At 41.0% G+C, this 18851-nt stretch overlaps 1 long non-coding RNA gene across 2 annotated transcripts; it reads right to left on the bottom strand.

The window, feature by feature from the left end:
• Nucleotides 1-3567: 3567 nt before the first annotated feature.
• Nucleotides 3568-7345, bottom strand: LOC309717650. Of its 2 annotated transcripts, none has more exons than XR_014279777.1 (5): nucleotides 7210-7345; nucleotides 6445-6510; nucleotides 5939-6094; nucleotides 5394-5486; nucleotides 3568-5092 (listed from the first exon to the last, which is right to left on the bottom strand). It is a non-coding gene; the product is annotated as an uncharacterized lncRNA (long non-coding RNA). The 2 variants fall into 2 exon arrangements; XR_014279778.1 differs by lacking the exon at nucleotides 7210-7345 and adding an exon at nucleotides 7054-7203.
• Between the last annotated feature and the right edge of the window lie 11506 nt (nucleotides 7346-18851).

Below are 18851 nucleotides of genomic sequence, written 5' to 3'. Positions count from 1 at the left end.
ACCTCAACCCCATAGGCACAGGCAGAGCCTAAATTATTTCTCACAGGTTTTGTTGCCTTATGGTTCCAAGCGCTGTCACCAAACTTTGCATTTTGTTATTATCTCATGACACTTGTTTAATCAGCTACCATCTCTCCTGTGGACTTTTTAATGTCTACAGTCTCAGATCAACACAGCCCTGCCCTCCAGCACTATCAGCAGCAACCCCTCAACAGCAACATTGTACCCATCAGGTAAACCATCGGCTATGTTTGCTTTGCCTTTTTGCCCATATTAGATTCTTGATGAATGTGTGTTGTTGTTATTCAGCCTGGCTCAATGTGCCCCTTTTTAACTTTGAGCACCCGCCCCTTTAAACCTCTCTGCACGTCCCTGCTCCACGTTGGTTGAGTGTGGAGTAAGTGCATATGAGAGCATGAGGGTGGGAATGGATGTTTGTGTCTGTGTGTGCCTGTATGTCTGTGTCTATATGTCAGGTTGGGTGTCAGGCGCCACCTCTCTGGGGACATCTCAGGCCCTCCAAGGTTTGGAGGCCTATCTCCCCCCACCACCACTTCCCCTGCCAGTGGCGGACTCCCTCAGACATCGGTGCGTTGGTGGTTCTTTGTGTCCGGGGATGGGCGTCCAGGTACACACCGGCTCACTCCTTGGTGGCCGCTTATCAGGGCCTGAAGCCTGGGGCTCGCTCGGGCCACTTCGGAGGTGGGGTGCCCCCGGCCTCTCGGCCTGGGGCTCGGTCACTCAGGCACGGCTGGCTGCCGGCGGAGCTCACGGGCGCGTCACTGCAACTCCCCCTGGCTTCTGCTCCGCGGCTGCTGAGTGAGCCCTCATCTGGGACTCTCCTCAGCTCTTTCTGGGACAGTGGCGCGGCTGCCCCTCTGTTGGTCTTCCTTGGTCTCTTGTGTTCTGGGGGCCTCTGGATGTCTGGAGTTTTGATCTCCTCCATACCTGCTTCATGCCCTGGAGGACGGGGCTGTGGCCCCCCCCACACCCTCTAGCAGATCATTACATGAAGGAACCTTTTAAAAAAAACAAAAAACAAGCGTCCATGCTCACAGGTGTACACACGGGTGATCACACCCACAAACTACACCCTTTTTGGCTCCTACCTCAAAGCACACTGTGTTCTGTTGATCTTATGTGCTGCACAATAATGTTTAACATTTAGTATTTACTGTCATATTCCCATATATCATTGTGATGTTGTTTATTCTATTACTGTTGTTCTCTTCTGCTTGTTTTCTTTTTTCTTTCTCAGCAGGTGATCCAGGTGATCGATAGATGTATTTTTTTTCTTTTTTTCTGCCCGTTCTGTTGGTTTTTGTTTTTTGCCCTTCTCCCCCGTCCCTCTTCTCAGCTGTTTCTCTTTCCCTCTTTCCTCTCTTCACAAACAGAATTCTTTAAACACTTACCGGGACTTCAACAGCAACTTCATAAGGATACGTAGCTTCTCTTCCATACATTAAACAGAATGTAGTGTATTTGGTTGTGGTGTGGACCTTAGACCTCAAAGAAAAAAGTGTAGCATTGTTAATAGGAAAATTGTACTTAGTAGTCAGTATAATCTTTTTAATGATATAAGTTTGCATATGGTAGAATGCTGCATGTAATCATTTGTGTGTAGAAGTATATAGTTGGTGACATATTGAAAGAATGTCTCATCCTCTGTAACATTCTAGGGTGTTCATCCCCACATCCTAGGAGCATGAGAGAGGTCGTACCTTGTCTTATTGTTTTACGGTAGGATTAACGTAGCTAAAAAGAGAAAAAAAAAAAGAAAAAAAAAAAAAAGGATTAACGTAGCTATGTCAGTTTTAGTTTAAGTGCTTTTTTAGATATAGATGAACTGTTGGATTTTCCAGACCAGCAGGTTAAGGGAAGTCGTTTATGGGGCCACACTCTGACCACACACACACACACGCGCACGCGCACACACACGTAAGGAACAAACGCTCACTGAAGTATAAATAAGGACCGGGGCAGTTTCTCAGCGCGAGTCTCAGTCTGGAGGCTGCCCTTGCTAGCAAGAAGTTCTGTGTGTTTCTCTTCTCTGAGTCTTTACTGAAGAAGTGTTTTAGAATATATTTCTTGACAAGCATCCAGATACATCCCAGTCATTCTGTTGACTGTTGACTCATTTTCTCAGGGCTCCACATATAGACATATAAAAAACAAACACAATGGTGACAGTGTTTTTAAAACCTATTGAAATGTTACATACAAATAAAGCAAACCTTTTTATGTCGTCATTTGTCTGAGGGTGATACGCTGCTGTGACAGCCCGATCTTTTTTCATTAAGCTGCAAAGTCTTGAGTTAAGCATCAAAGAAAAAAGAAAATAGTTTCTCAAACACAATCACACAAAACCTTTGGCCTGGCAGCTACGTGGTACACTGTGGCCAGTGATTTACCTTTAGGTGTGGAAAAGTAAACTTAACACTTACCTCGTTAACAAATTCTCTTCCTTGGTCGGATAAAGTTATTTTTGGGAGCCATGTCTATATATGATTGTGCACAACTGATGAGCTACCTCAGCAGCACTTTTGGTTTTTAATGGAAAAGCCACAACCTCAAATTAGCTGCCAGACATGTGACACCTGTCAATGGTAAAAGAATCACATTTTTATAATGTACATTATAACATTACAATTTCCTACTAAAATGCTACTGATATTTACCTTAATACACTGCAGTGGTTGCACAGGAGCCAAAGGTTTTCCTATTTTTTTGGCACTGGTCACAACCTATTATATGTTCTTATTTATATTATCCAAAACTCTCAATTAATTAAACTACATAATTACAAATATTCTATAACAAAGACTCAATCTAGCTACAGTGTTATTTACTGCACATCATCCTGAAATCTGGGACAGGTCTTCAGGATAACTATGCATTCTTTTTGTGCATTGTTAACATGCTTTACATTTGTTTTATAAATGAAACTTTAAAAATACATACCCAATTCCCAAATTTCAACTGACATGCCATACCAGTAAAATCTGGAACACACTGCAGTTCGAGTCTTGAGTACACCAGTGTGTCCACCAGGACTTGAATGAAACTCCTGAAATAGTCCCATTGCTTCTTCTTGTTTTTTTCACTTTCCTGTTTCCAAACAAGAGCTCTCCATCTACATTTAAGAAATTTAAATTAATTATAACATGTATTTAACCAATAAGTACATCTAGTTAGTACACTCAAAAAAATGAAACGTTGACTTTAATTAAAATTATTTTGTCAACAGTTTCCACGAAATTGAATTATGTTAGTTTAAAGCAAAAATCTTTAGTTCATCTAATTAAAAAAAAACTACTTAAGATTAACAAGACATATTTAAGACTAACTAAATCAAGTTATGTTGTATGAACATAGATGATATATTTTCAGGTTAGATAGTTTAGATTAGTTACTTCAACACATTTCTTATTTGTGGCAGTAAAATGTTAAATTTAAGTTAGATTAATTCAAATATTATATTTTCAGCCACCTTGTGCTTTATTAATTAGTTTTACATAAATCTATTTTGTCAACAGGTTCCACACAAATGAATTAAGTACATCCAACTTATTTTTTAAAATTTATTTTATTGCCAACACATTCAGTGAGCATTTGTGTAAACCCAGTCCAAAATAAAACACAACAGCTCATTAGGGTTAGTAATTAACAGTATGTAGACAGATGCAACATCAAGACTTTAAATTAAATGTCTGTATCTACCAGAAATAGAAGAAAAAAAAAAACGCATTGAAGATCACATAACACATTGATAAGATGACACTTGAGTTATGCACATGTGATGCTAGTAAGGTCTGTGAGTGTTTTTTTCTTTTAGTGTCTAAAATGGATAGCAAAGTTGCTATTTGCAATGATTGCTTAGGGTCAGTCCAGTAACACAATGCCAATGAAGTGCTTTCCTTTAACAATGCAAAGTGAAGTGTCCACCTCAACAGCCACAATTTAAAAAAAAAAAAATGTAACAACAACAACAATAATAATAATAATAATAATAATAATAATAAATAGTCCACTGATATTAGCAATCAAAGAAAATTACATCACCATCCCAAATAAAACTTTAACAAAACATGCCAACATTATGGTCTAACAATAAAACAGCTTGTCAGCGTTCAGTTTTTTTGCAACAGCACAGCAGTAACCATTTAACACTCGCCACTGTCAACATTTATTTTACCAGTGTTTGGGCAAAAAACTTCAGATGTAAACATTTTAACATGGAAACAATTGTTCGTCTTTAAAAGTCCACAAAATATACATTCATCCTGCATTCCCAACTTGGATGATCTGATATCCTCGTGTTGGTGTTGTTCCCAGACCATCATGAAAATGTTGTTCCAGGTTCAACATTGCAAGTGACCAATCACATTGTTGTGACGTTATTCTATTCCAAGCCATTCGTGCATTTATGAAATTCCAATGTTGCAAGGACAATATCAATTCTGCTTACTGTTTATTAAAGGGTTACGGTTAGGGTTAGGGTCAGTTGATCGGCGGACAGAGGCGGTTTCACGCAGCTTAAGTACAGTTTTTTGTTTTACGCCGGTTTTTCCCGAAGTCGCAAAAGTATGACGTCACAACATTCTGATTGGTCACTTGCAATGTTGATCCTGGAACAACATTTAGTATGATGATCTGGGAACAACACCAACACGGGGATATCAGATCAACCTCCTAACTTACCCTTATTTTTAGTATGTATTGCAATTACCTTTACAATGCACACAATGTAACACAAACTGAATATGAACATATTTCCACCTCATAACAATATGCCTTGAACGCTAATATACACACCACCCTTCAACATTTCTGGTGCAGTATCATCTCTCAATTAAATCCTTTAAATCTCAATACTTTTGATTGTCTCTTAGCTTTCAGTCTTGAGGTTAACTGAGATTCAGTGCATATATCCCACCCATTAAAAGTGCACATGCAGAGGCCAGGTCTTCCAGGTCATGCAGGACACACTAGATGGTTATACCCACATCGGCTGGAGGAGTGCTGGCATCAGCTCTTTCGATGGTAAAGATAGCAAGGGTAATTTGTTCCAGATCCCTCTGAACAGCTGTAGCTTAGACACAAAAACATAGAAAAATGGCATCCAGTTTTAAAAAAAAGAAAGAAAAAGGGCCAAAGCTACCCTTTAATGACGTAAACACAATATTAGGAACATGCACCCCAGTGCGCCACTATTTTAGACTACAGATTCAACGATAAATATAAATAGTTTGGGTATACAAGAAGATTTCCCAAAACATTTAAACAGGTTCCATGCAAATTACAACAACAACAACAACATTACAACATGCAACAACATTAGTTATTCAAAATTTGGTTTAATACAGATAAAAAACTAAACTAAAATTACCAACCAATTATTCTTTGAAGAGGATGCTTGGGTCTTCATTCAGGTAAAAAGGTAGTGCCCTGAGGACACACTCCCTCCCCTTTTCAATGGTTTCCTTCTGTAGAGAGTGGCAGAGATACAGGAAGAGAAAACAGATATACTTTAGGATGACAGAAACTCACATTATACGCAAAATGAATGACATAGCCACTGCACAGATAGACATGTACACAAGACCAACTAATCATCACATGGACATGAATAGTTAACCTGTTGGGCAGGGTTTCCACCACATTATATATGTCCATAATGGAGGTAAAGACAAACTAATACATCATCTTTTTTGCATTCAAAACATAACATAAAAACATTCACTTCTGGTTTAACCTAAATCAAGGGATCAGATTTTACATATGTTTAGGTAATTTAAATTTTCCAACGTTTTGAGTACCAAACTTTGTCTTGCTTAATATAAATGTAAGTGCACTGTGCAGCTACCATACACTAGCTGTTTAAATTTGAAAATGATCTTATTAGCCATAATATTTTGCTACCAACAGAATAACGCACCTGTGTGGCTGGGGCCAAAGTTTGTCTAATTTTCTTCCCTGCAACGCCTCCTTTTTTCTTGAAGACTTTTATGAGCTGGTCAGTGTATTGGTCAAGTTGTGTAAAAAGCCTTGGAACATGTGCAGCAGTAGTAATCCTCACATATTCTGCTTCCACCTGAAAATATGTCAACAAACACAACATACTGTACTGTAAATATACATACTATATGTACACATATACAAACTAAAACTAATGTAGAAAGACCTCATTAAAGCTATAATTTTAACACAAACATTTACACAAAATGCTAATGGAGCCATTACAGCTTTTATTGTTATTTATCAAGTTCCAAAAAATATTGATCACAGCTGATCTGAAAAGAATTTCATGCCTCAGGCCCTTGAACTGCAACCTTTACCATGGTTCAGATGTGGAGAAGAAATAACAGGGGCATGGGATGGGTCACAAAAGAAAACTTAACTTATAAAACAGTTTTGTTTTTAAAAGTATAACAGTTCACATACCACATACAAGCTCAGCAATACCACATACACCACATCAGTATAGGAGGGAGCAGGTAAAGGCAGGATCTGAGATTTATAAAGTAAAACAAGAAATTCATTACTTAATTTCAAGAAGCAAATTATTGTTTGAATTACAACTAAATAAAATACTACTCAGAAGAAAAGCAAGAGATTGACACTGCCATGTGCTAACTTTCTATAGAAGCAATTATCACCAGGTCTGTCGACCTCCATTGTCTGTCCACTCATATGTCTTGAATAATTTTATTAAAAAAATTAAGTGTGTACTTTCACAAACTGTAATTTATAACTACATTGATATGTATAACTCCGCTAGGAAACATGCTGTATTTACAGACCATTTTTACATAATACAGATTACTGATAGAGCAGAACAATGGTGTCACAGTGGCTTTTGCCCTTGACTTTTTGGATTTTAAATGTCACTTTATGCTATCCTTGCTATCCTATTCGATATTTCCGACTCTCGGATTACAGAAAAGGAATCCCAAGAAAGCAAATGGAAAAATAACCCCTTGAAAGAATAACCCCATGAACCCCTGTAGCTAATCCCTTAATAAAACAAAAAACAATAAAAATGTTTCTTACACAGTCCACAAAATAAGCATGTCCAGGACCCAGTAAAACTAATGTAAAACAAGCACACGCAAACGATATAACATGTCTTGTAAGACAAACGCAAAATATAACCATGCTGGACATATAGATACTACACAACATAGTCAAAGAAAAAAGTGGTCTTACCTCTCAAAGAAACAGCAGCTTGGCGCCAAAACAGCCTTTTTCAGTTAAATTTGAAGTCTTGTGCATGAGCAGGCACAAGCCGTGAAACCTTCTTGTTCTGCGCGGTTTCATTACAACTGTTTTTGCATTACTGCCACCTTGTGGATATACAAGGTATATCGATCCTCATTGACTTAACTTAAATGTTATGCGATCAAGTAACACATTAGTATTATGTACGTTGAATAATAGACACAATTACGTAGACTTGATTAGAAAAACATATGTTAACTTAACAAAAACATATATTTTAAGTAAAATGAAAATAAATAATTAATATACACTGAACAATCCACCTCATTCATTTTTTTGAGTGTATTTATAATAAACTACTGACCATTCAGCCTGAATTTGGAGGCATATCTCCTAAGAGTTTGCCTCTGGGACTTCATATTCTGGTGGGTAGGACCCATCAAAAAGAAACGTAAGCAGTTCCTCATATTTGTTCTCCATAACTAAGAAGAAAATCGGACATTTTCAAAATGGCTTTGGGATCCATTATGTAAGACGCAGCGCACATGCAGTGAATAAAACCACCAATGTCAAGGTTCTTATGAATTAAACAACGTTATCACTCAATTAACAAGTACGTAGTGCAATATTACTTTCTTTGACATAACAACGAAACGTGGTGTCCACTAACTGCAGGAGGACTAAAATTAATTGACGAGGTTTACGCTGTACGCCAGTTTACAGAAGTTTAGAAGTACTAAATCAAGACTTGAAATATGACTTCAATTGAGACTCCAAATTGGAGTATTTTTTTTTTTTTTTTGGATTTTAACACAGTATTTTATTAAATTAATTTAGTTTTTATTCTCCATTTGTTTCATCCGTTTTTGTTTTTGTTTTTTTTGCCTGTCCCGTTTGGCTCTTTTGCATCAGAATTGTTGTCTAAAGGCAAAGAAAGATGCCCAACGGATTTACTTTACCAAATTGACCATCCCAGCCTTGCCGTAATGGTCCATTTGATTCACCTTTTATTGTTTATTTTATTTTCACTTACTGAATACGGGACAGACTTGACTGGGGAAAAGAAGGGGAGAAAGAAAGAGGGAAAGAGAAACAGCTGAGAAGAGGGACGGGGGAGAAGGGCAAAAGACAAAAACCAACAGAATGAGCAGAAAAAAAAAAAGAAATAAATGCATATATCAATCACCTGGATCACCTGCTGAGAAAGAAAAAAGAAAGCAAGCAGAAGAGAACAAGAGTAATAGAATAAACAACATCACAATGATATATGGGAATATGACAGTAAATACTAAATGTTAAACATTATTGTGCAGCACATAAGATCAACAGAACACAGTGTGCTTTGAGGTAGGAGCCAAAAAGGGTGTAGTTTGTGGGTGTGATCACCCGTGTGTACACCTGTGAGCATGGACGCGCTTGTTTTTTTAAAAGGTTCCTTCATGTAATGATCTGCTAGAGGGTGTGGGGGGGCCACAGCCCCGTCCTCCAGGGCATGAAGCAGGTATGGAGGAGATCAAAACTCCAGACATCCAGAGGCCCCCAGAACACAAGAGACCAAGGAAGACCAACAGAGGGGCAGCCGCGCCACTGTCCCAGAAAGAGCTGAGGAGAGTCCCAGATGAGGGCTCACTCAGCAGCCGCGGAGCAGAAGCCAGGGGGGGTTGCAGTGACGCGCCCGTGAGCTCCGCCGGCAGCCAGCTGCGCCTGAGTGACCGAGCCCCAGGCCGAGAGACCGGGGGCACCCCACCTCCGAAGTGGCCCGAGCGAGCCCCAGGCTTCAGGCCCCGATAAGCGGCCGCCAAGGAGTGAGCCGGTGTGTACCTGGACGCCCATCCCCGGACACAAAGAACCACCAACGCACCAACACCTGAGGGAGTCCGCCACTGGCAGGGGAAGTGGTGGTAGGGGGAGATAGGCCTCCAAACCTTGGAGGGCCTGAGATGTCCCCAGAGAGGTGGCGCCTGACACCCAACCTGACATATAGACACAGACATACAGGCACACACAGACACAAACATCCATTCCCACCCTCATGCTCTCATATGCACTTACTCCACACTCAACCAACGTGGAGACAGACATAAAGAGACGCTGTACACACGATCACACTCCCCAAGCGTACTCTACGAACCGGGTCTAGGTACCCTTGCCCCTGGAGGGGGAACTGCACCCAGACCCAGGTGGTGTTACCCTTTTCCCTGCGGTGGGGGGAGGCAGACCGCCCCGACTCCGCAGCAGCAGGGAGGCCCCACACTCCAGACCACAGTCGGACGGCCAACTCCTCCTCCTAGCCCCCCCGCTCCAGCAGGTCGCAGAGAATGGGGGTGAGAGAAGACTCCAAACCTCCCTCCACCCGCTCATTGTAGTGTTGATGCATGTGTGTTCTAAGGTGCAATTAAAACCCAGGAGGGCTTGGAGCTACCTGCCAGAGAGCAGCAGGTAAGCGCATGGTCCCTCCTGCTGGCCCTCAATGTCTACGTGTATTTAACATTGAGAGGTGGGCAACGATGCCAGGGGTGAGGTGTACACCCTGATGGTAATTTGGTCTCCGTGATTGTGCCCACCCCCAAGATCCTATATGTATGTGTAATGAGAGTGTGAGTAATGTGAATGTCTAAGTTGTGGGATAAAATTGAGGCAGAGGCAGCCAGAAGGGGACAGAGGGGGGGGGGGGGGGGGGGGGGGGGGTAGCCTCCTCTGCACCCTGGTGACATACCCCTACTCCAAGGCCCTGCATGTGTGGGTGGTTGTGGTGGAGCGGGAAGAGGGAGGCAGCTGGAGATGGGGAGGGAAGGAAGGGAGGGGCAGGTTGGAGTATTGGAGTATTTTTTTACACAAAACGCATGTGACAACAGCTAAAGAAAGACAAGTATCAACTGTAATAAAGAAGCAAAACATATAATACTAACGTTTTTTCGCATGCACAAGGTCGGCATAGGATCAAATAATAGGCGTGTACTATTAACATGCGCAGTAACAACAAGTTGTATATTTTTTACTCAGTTGTATATAGAATTTGTATTCTATTTTTATCCTATCGTATATTATATTCTATTTTATTCTACTGTATATAGTATTTTATTTTATTCTATTCTGTACAGTTGTTTCACAGTATATTATTCGCATTGTATTCTAATTTTTGCTATATAACTTTTGCACTGTCCACTTCCTGCTGTGACAAAACAAATTTCCCACGTGGGACTAATAAAGGTTATCTTATCTTATCTTATCTTAACAAGTAGGACAGCTTGATAGGTAGGGTGTTTTGTCAGAACACCGGCACAGATGCAGCTTTAGTAAAGAGACACTGCTGAGCACGACAATTTAGAAGTTTTTGTCTGGAAAAGTCCACTGACTTGTCTTTGTGCGCTGGATGTTTTGTCTTAAGTGGCGTCTCAGCTTGTTAGGCTTTAAACTGTCACAATCTAGCACTTTAAGACAGACAACACACTGTGGCCTCATTACCCACTGTTGTGCAGGTGAAGCCAAAGGCAAGATATGCGTCACCATATTTTCTAGTCTTTGTCTTAATTTGGGTTTCAGCCAGGGCTGTATAGGCGTTGGTTGAGTAGCAGTGGTGCTCACCTTGGGGTGTCGGATGCACAAATAAGGTCATTCCTTCATTCCATCATTCTTCAACACAACAGCACAGTAATACAACCACTGTCTTACAGGAGTGATGTACAAGTGATGTGGTATCGTGCCCCACACACCGTGCCCAGTGGACACCTGGGCTTGCTAAAGTGCCTCTTGCTAAGTGTTAGCTTAGCCTCAGTGCTCTGGACCATGTGATCAATACTGCAACTGCGCTCTCTCGCCACAAGGGGCCTGTAACACACAGGCGACAGCCTTTCCAACACTTTGGAAGGAAGTTGGTTTGGAAGCATATTTGGCGATGCTTCATCTTCTGCTTTGCGTTTGTGCGGGAGTCCCGTGAAAAACCTGTCCATGATGCTCGCATCGTCCAAGCGTTCCTTTTTTAAATATTCCCTCCCTGCAATGGGGCGTGCCCCGCACTTTGGGAACCACTGGCTTAAACAAAGACAGATAAATTTTATTTTAAACTGGATTCTGCCGGCTATTAGGTCACCTGGTGGGTGGACAGTCTATCTGTCCGTCCAGAATTCACAAGTATTCCAGGATACTTCCGCAAACATTGACGAGTTTGCGGACACAGCGATTAGCTTCATTGGAATGCTAGTGGATACCATCATCCCCTCGACTACAATTCGGACCTTTCCCAATCAAAAACCTTGGGTTGACTCTACTGTCAGGAGAGCTCTCAAAGCACGGACCACGGCCTACAATATGGGGCTCACATCGGGCGATATGACCAACTATAAAGCAGCTTCTTATGGTTTAAGGAAGACTGTGAAAGCGGCTAAAAGGCGTTACAAGGACAAGGTGGAGTCGCATTTCCAATATGGCGACTCCCGACGTATATGGGACGGGCTACGAACAATCACAGATTATAAACCCAGCACTGTGAGATGTACGAAACCGGAGTTAGCTGACGAACTCAATGCTTTTTTTGTGCGTTTTGAGGCGCCTCAGTTTCAATCTCAGAGCCCTGCACCCGCCCCCGCTGCTGAACCAGCACCACTGATACTCTCTGAGCATGACGTGAGGAGAGCTCTGAGGGCAACCAACTGCAGGAAGGCAGCGGGACCAGATAGCATACCGGGACGTGTGCTAAGAGTATGTGCAGATCAGCTAACTACAGTTTTCACTAACATCTTCAATGCCTCCCTGGCCCAGCAGGTAGTCCCCACCTGCTTTAAAACATCAGTGATTGTTCCGATCCCTAAGAACACCCGCCCAGCCAGCCTAAATGATTATCGCCCAGTGGCCCTAACATCTGTAGTGATGAAATGTTTTGAGAGGCTCATGAAACCCTTTATTAGTTCTTTCCTCCCTCCCGACTTGGACTCATTGCAGTTTGCATACCGGACAAATAGATCCACTGGAGATGCTGTAGCACAGGTCCTGCACACCACACTGAGCCATCTAGATGAGGGACGTGGGAACTATGTGAGAATGCTGTTTATAGACTACAGCTCAGCGTTCAACACCATAGTGCCCCACATCCTTACGGATAAGCTCCGGGATCTGGGATTCAGCACATCCTTGTGCAGGTGGATTCACAGCTTTTTGACTGCGAGACCACAGTCGGTGAGAGTAGGGGATGTGTACTCTCATACCCTTTCACTGAACATAGGGGCCCCCCAGGGATGTGTGCTTAGCCCTCTTCTTTATTCCCTCTACACCGCGGACTGCACGGCCAGATACCCCACTAACTCCATTGTGAAGTTCGCTGACGACACAGTGGTGGTAGGACTCATCTCCGGGAATGATGAGAGGGCCTACCGAAGCGAAGTGGACGGATTAGCAAAGTGGTGTGTGGCAAACCACCTCTCCATGAATATCAGCAAAACAAAGGAGATGGTGATTGATTTTAGGAGACAGAGAGGCGAGAAAACTCACACCCCAATTCAGATCAATGGAAACCCTGTGGAGAAAGTCTCTAATTTTAAATACCTCGGTGTTTATATCAACGAGGACCTTATTTGGAACACACATACGGACTTCCTCATCAGCAAAGGCAGACAGCGCCTCTATCATCTGAGGCGTTTAAAGAGGTTTAAGATCTCCAAGAACATCCAGAGGAGATTCTACACCGGGGTCATTGAGAGCATCCTGTGTAATAACATCACGGTGTGGTACGGGAACTGCACAGTACAGCAACAGAAAGCCCTGCAGAGGGTCGTGTGCACAGCTGAACGCACTATGGGAACATCTTTACCAACACTGCAGGACATCTACGCTGAAAGGTGCAGATCCCGGGCCATCAGGATCACTAACGACTCCAGCCATCCCGCTTACAAACTGTTCAGGCCACTGAGGTCAGGGAAACGCCTCTGTAGCCTGAAAACAAGAACTGAAAGGTTCAGGAGGAGTTTCTACCCACAAACAGTGAGACTCCTCAATCAAAACACAAATCGGACAACATGATGGACAATTCCATACACAGTATATAATTTTCCTTTGAGTTTTATCCTTATTTTTATTTGTATTTTATCATTTACATCTGTATTTACGTAAATACATACACTATAGCTCTTAACTATTACAGCATAATATTTTGCACGATATTATACATTTTTATACTTTTATATAGATATTTTTTTATTATAAGTTTAGTAAGATGCACAGTCGGGGGGGGGAGTACTTTTTAGCTGGAAAAAACATTTCACTGTGTGTTGTACTAGTTATAACTACATGTGACAAATAAATAAAGAATTGAATTGAATTGAAGAACTGCTGTTCCTCCTACAGGATTAATCAGACTTCAGAGAAACTTGGAGTGATCACCTGATGGCACCTAACCCAAGATGTGCTCAAGGCAAATGTCATATCTGTCATTCTCAGGTGATTTTCATTTTCGTTAGTGTGTGTGATGCAGCCATAATGTCATAGAAATACTGTGGAAAAAAATGTTACTTTGAACCAACTGTGATGGCATCAGCACACAGGGGTAAATTAGTCCATTTTTTACTTTATTAGTTTGCTTTGCAGTTTTCTTCATTAATCATTTGGTTAAACCTAACACTGGTATTATGAGGCGCGCACATAGTAACATTGTGTGGTTTTTCTAAAATGTTTTGTTATATTAATTATGTTTCTCTTTCTTTGAGTTACCTGGGTTTGGGCGGTGGCTGTTTCCTGTCTCGGCAAAAGGCGTGGCTGAGGACTGGGAACAAAATGCCTGCTCAGCAGGACCAACCATGGGCTTACCAGGAGCAGGGGTGTTTTAGGTTTAGTTAGGCTATTCTGTGCTTAGTTAATATTAGTGTGTTTTTGTTTCCACCCCCCCAATTGTGTGTAAATGGTTTGGCCAAATCATTATGAAAGCTACCCGCATGTGTCTTTGTAATTAGGTCAGTTTGTGAGTCGTGTCTCACTTTGTTTTGTTTAAGTTTCTGGAAATTACTTTTTGTGGAGTTATATTTAGTTGACCTCTTTTATGGGCCTGCTAAGTATGTTTTTGAATTTTGTTAATTTTGGACTTTTTGAGGGTTAAAATAAAGAAAACCCTTTTTGAAGATATTTTTTTGCCTGTGTCCTCTTTGCTTTGGCTGCTTGGTCCCTCACACCAACGTAAAGAAATGCTTTAGTCTTACTTTGACTGTAATTCTGATTTGAAACTGTACATCTGTATTTAAAATCATTCAAAAACAATTATTTCTCCTTTGAAAACCCAAATTTATTTTGGGCGTTTTTAAAATGTAGGCTCCCTTTTATGTAAAAAAATACAAAATAAATTGTTGAAGTCTTCAGTGCTATTTACACAACGGTTGCCAAACACACACCTCTTCCCAAAGCCCATCTTTTTAAACTCCTTTTTTAAAGATGAATGGTAGATCTCATCTTTAAAACATCAGACTGGTAATCTGACAGCCATTAACAGGAACAACATTTTTAACGCCGTGCAAACAAATAAAATGACTATGACAGACAGAACCCTTTGAACAATGAAAAACAAAAATCACATACTGTGGTTCTCATTTCTCTCAAATTAAAGTCCCTGATGTGTGTCTGAATACAAATAAACTCTAAGCATTGGATCAGCCACACAGACATTTTTGGTTTCTTTTAAACTTTGTGCCATGGTCCCGAGTCTTGTTTTGTGTTAATTAACACAAAACAAGACTCTGTGTTAATTAATATTGTTACACCCCGGCCTAGGCAACCGGCATGCAACACAGAAAAAATAAAAATAAGGGAAAAAAACAAAACAAACAAAACTACTACAGGGCCCTGTGCTTCGTACGTCGCTTACTACATCCAAGATCAAATGAAACATCCAAGACCAAATCATCGCGCTAACTCTGAGCTCGCTATTCCGGTTCCCCGAACACACCTGTTGTTGACGATTAATATAGCTGGATGAAGTAATGTGAGATCACTGGGTGGCCCAACAGGGGCTACGCATCGATAGTAGAAACATTGATCGGCAACCCTTTGATTGGTCGGCGAAAATGTCGAAGGAGCGCGCTCGGTATTTTTCGGCAGCAGAGCAAGAACTCTTGATTGAGGGATTTCAGGAGTTTCAGAGTTTAATTAAAACGCAAGGGAACACTGCAAAGGCTGCAAAAGCAAGGAGAGAGGGCTGGCAGGAAGTTGCTGACAAATCAAACTCGTAAGTAATTCAATAATAACAATAATAATGGAGTGGATTTATATAGCGCTTTTCAAGGCACCCAAAGCGCTTTACAATGCCACTATTCATTCACTCTCACATTCACACACTGGTGGAGGCAGCTACGGTTGTAGCCACAGCTGCCCTGGGACAGACTGACAGAAGCCAGGCTGCCATATTGCGCCATCGGCCCCTCTGGCCAACACCAGTAGGCGGTAGGGTAGATTTATCATATCACACTATATTATCCAATATTATATTACATTATATTATATTATAATATGTTATATTATATCCCCTTTCACATGAGAGCCACAACAGGACCCACTAGAACATGGGAACAAGTAAAAGTGAAATATAAGAATATTCTACAGAATGGTAATATTTATCACTTATATTGCTTGTCGTCTCTTGGAAAGAGACCCTGAAATAATCTGTTTGTTTGTTCATAACAGCAACCAAGAAAAGGGCAGAGCAAACAAAGACAGGTGGTGGTCCTGCACCCCCTCGTGAACAAGTTGGTTAAGTAAATAATACCCTCACGGGAATATCGATATCTCTCAATGAGCACACTGTCGCGCTGAGCTAAAGGATCCTGTCTGTCCCGCAATATACGCTGAATTCTGAGGACTCTCCTTATCAATCTTGCACCTTCCGCAATGGGTTGCTCGCGTAAACGGACAGGACATGGCTGCGACAGGCTTCCCAAATCCACCTTCGCTTTTATAGCCGTGGTCTCTCATCTTGATTACACGAAGTAATTTACAATTACTACTCTGAAATATGAATTACATCTGTAATAATCACATACATGTAATAGAATGTTAATAGTTCATTTCCCTTTTTTAGGGAATGACCTGTATGTATCTGTGTGAAATCAATAAAAGGATCAAGTGCTGCATTATCTTTAGTTACATTGATAATATTTATTTATGGTGAAACAGTGGTGGAATATCGCTGTTGCTTTCGTATAAATGAAGCGGACATACCTGCGTGGCCGCGATCTAATCCTGTTTACATAAAGTAAACCTGCTCCCCAGCAGGTTTACGCTTACGGCTCTGTTGCTATGACAGCAAGTCCCGGATGGGCTTCGGGGAACCGAACGATCCAGGATCACGCGAAATCGTCAACAATCTCATCCAGCTAACTCACTTAGCGCGGTACGAAGAACGGGCCCCAGGTCTCCACAAAGAAAAAAAATCCCAAAACGAAAGTATCGACAACTATTTACATCAAAGCAAAATAAGACATTTATTTACATCAAAGCACCAAACTATTTACAACCGGGGGGGAAGATCGCGACCATGACAAACTGAAACACAGGGCTTAAATACACAGAGGGAGCAATCAGGGAATGGACCACAGGAGGGAAACACAGCTGGGGCAAATCAGAACTGACGAGACAAGGAAGCGTAAACTGAACACACTGAGATAAGACAGACTTTCAAAGTAAAGCAGGAAACACAACCGTCACGCCTAAAGCAAAACACTGACAACACCGAATCGTAACAATATTATCATATGTTTCAGTTTATTCTGGTTATGTCTTCTGCTAAGATTTCTAGTTCCTTGGTTTTGGTTCCCTCTGTTCCAATTCAGTCAGTCTCTGTAAAGTCCGTGTCTCTGAGTCTGTGTCTTTGCATGTGTGTTAAGTTTCCTGTTTTATTGTGAAGGTCCATGTCTTATGTCGCTGTATTCACTTTCGAGTCCTCCCTATCTCGTCATGTTGATTAGGTTCAGCCATGTCTCCTTCCTGTGTGCAGTTTCCTCGTTTCCCTCTGTGTACATGTAGTGCGTGTTCTCCTGTCCTCCACATTTCACCTTTAAAAACTATTTACTTTGCCTTGTTTGGTATCGTCCTTTTCAGCACAACCTCACGTGTCTGAATTTACAGTTGTGTTTTCATTTTGACTACTGTATTAACACAATTGATCTAAAATCAGACAAAAAACATAAAATCCGAGTAGAAAATTTTATATTTTTTACTGTAACAACCACAAACATGTTTAATGAATCATATTTCATAACTTTAGATGCAAATATAAATTGTCAATTTTAAAATCCTATGCACAAGTTTTGCAAACATAGTTATTTGCAGCCATTTACCTTTTACCCTTTTTATAACCTTTTCAAACTATTTACAGAACAATCAGCTGTTCTTCATTCAGTAAGATGCCACAAAAATTATTTGTGCCACTCCAATAATTTCTGTCCACTATAAAGGAGAACATCACAGCCTGATACCTGCAGGTCTGACAGCAGCAGGTGTATCACTCCTGTTTCTACCTGGAGACAGCAGTCGCCTCATTGTTCTGACACACAACACAAAACTATCCACAACACTACACACTAACTACACAAGACAACACATTAACTACACACTGCAAACACGCTAAACGTCACAAATCTCTCACATCTCAAAACTCGCTCTCGCTCTCTCTTTTTCTGCTCTCTCTCTCTCGCTGTCACTCCTAAATCTTCCTCCTCTTCCTAAACAACCAAATGTCATGTTGCCATATCATTTTTTGATTGGTCGACATGGTGCATTTTTCCACCAACACCAACGGGCTGTTTTTGTTTTGTTTTTTTATTTTTTGCTCATAAGCAGAGAGCGCTCGCCAGTGTTGGTTAAGTTATTTGAAAGAAGTAATCAGTAACTAATTACTGATTACTTCCCCAAAAAAGTAATCCTGTTACTTTACTGATTACTTATTTTCAAAAGTAATTAATTACTTAGTTACTTAGTTACTTTTTAAAAACACGATTTACAACCTGAAGAGGTGATAAAGCGATAGATCTTTCAGCCCAATTCTACTTTTTCTACATAATCCATCATACAAAATGTAATCAAATGGAAAAGTCTCTTTTTAAAACTTGTTTTATTAGTTTTAATCTTTTAACTTTATGCATCAAGCAAACATTTAATTATCTGCAACATTCTCTGACTGGAAGAAATTAGTTTAACATTTAAACCTATTTTCTGCACATTCCAGCACATAAAATAAAATATTTTTTGTGTTTACACTCAGTCTTTCAAATAGATGCAAGTAAAACACAGCAGAAAATAAATAAAGTCAAAGACTCAGCGGTCCTGTTGCTCTATTTTCACCTGTAAAGCAGGAGTGGGGTAGGCGGAGGTTTACCCTGGTGCAGGTGTGCCGCGGTCAGTGGAAGAATCCGCGAGTTTCTCTGTGAGTTTCCCATTACGTCGTAGCTACTTGGTGCTTGTTGGAAGTTTAGGGGTTTTTTCGCTGTAAAAAGAAGTTTTCTTCCCACGCACAGCGGACACTAATGTTTTTGTCACTTTTTATGGAATCAAACTCAAAGTAAGGTCAGTGCTTCCACGCTTTAAACGCTGCACGCTCATACTCTCTCTGCACTCGATATGTGATCCATTGTTGATCTGCACACAGCTGTTGTCACTAACGT

Source organism: Aulonocara stuartgranti (assembly GCF_965226115.1).
Source record: "Aulonocara stuartgranti genome assembly, chromosome: 11".
Lineage (NCBI taxonomy): Eukaryota > Metazoa > Chordata > Actinopteri > Cichliformes > Cichlidae > Aulonocara > Aulonocara stuartgranti.
Note: the sequence above shows the minus strand (reverse complement) of the source record. Positions and strands in the feature narration are given on the sequence as shown.